Below are 922 nucleotides of genomic sequence, written 5' to 3' on the forward strand. Positions count from 1 at the left end.
TCATATTACCCTATCATACTTTGGTTATTTTTTGTGCATTTTTAAAAATCATTTAATTCCTTCACACAACATAGATTATATCCTGGAAAACAAAAAGCACCTGTGAGACCGAACAAAGTATTTATTGATATTGAAACTTCCTTGTATAAACTGTCAGCTGAGCCGAGCAAGCGGCCAAATGACAAATCTTTCAGATACACCTCCTACCACCACTTAACAGGAAATTTAGGTCTGAGCAGAGGTGTGTGGGGGTGTGTGCAGATGTGAACGTATATAAGAACTCTGGCTTTACCTCATGTGCAGCATTGGAAAAACAAACCATTTGTCATTATAACCCAAACTTTTGAAATAATTTCCATATGTTCTTGCCATGTCAGATTTTTAATAACCGGAGCATTATGCCTGATTTTCAGGTTTACATTACTGCACGCACACGCACACACACACACACACACACACACACACACACACACACCACACACACACACACACACACACACACACACACACACACACACACACAATTATGCTATCTTTTATACATAGTTTTTCCTCCACATTCTAAACTCCCTAAAGGTGATTTAAGATGACCCTGATGTCGTGGGCCAGGCCATTTCAACACTCCGAGCCGGTGGTACTGTTAAAACAACCTCCTGACCCCCTCGGGCAGAAAGCTGGTGCTCTCTGATAATATTTTCATAGGCTGTGAATTATAAGTGTTTAAAGGGGTACTAATCGCAAAGCTAGACCTGTGCCAAGAGCTGCTTAGCATCAGTAAACCACAATGTCTGGATCGAGAGCCCGGAGGCAGCAGGTTTTAGCCAAAGCTGAGACATTCATTATAACAATTATATTTTATGGTGTATTGCCCCCATTTTTTCAAAGTATATGGTGGAAAATAAAAGAAAGGATATGAGGGATG

The sequence above is a fragment of the Takifugu flavidus genome, chromosome 10, assembly GCF_003711565.1.
Source record: "Takifugu flavidus isolate HTHZ2018 chromosome 10, ASM371156v2, whole genome shotgun sequence".
Lineage (NCBI taxonomy): Eukaryota > Metazoa > Chordata > Actinopteri > Tetraodontiformes > Tetraodontidae > Takifugu > Takifugu flavidus.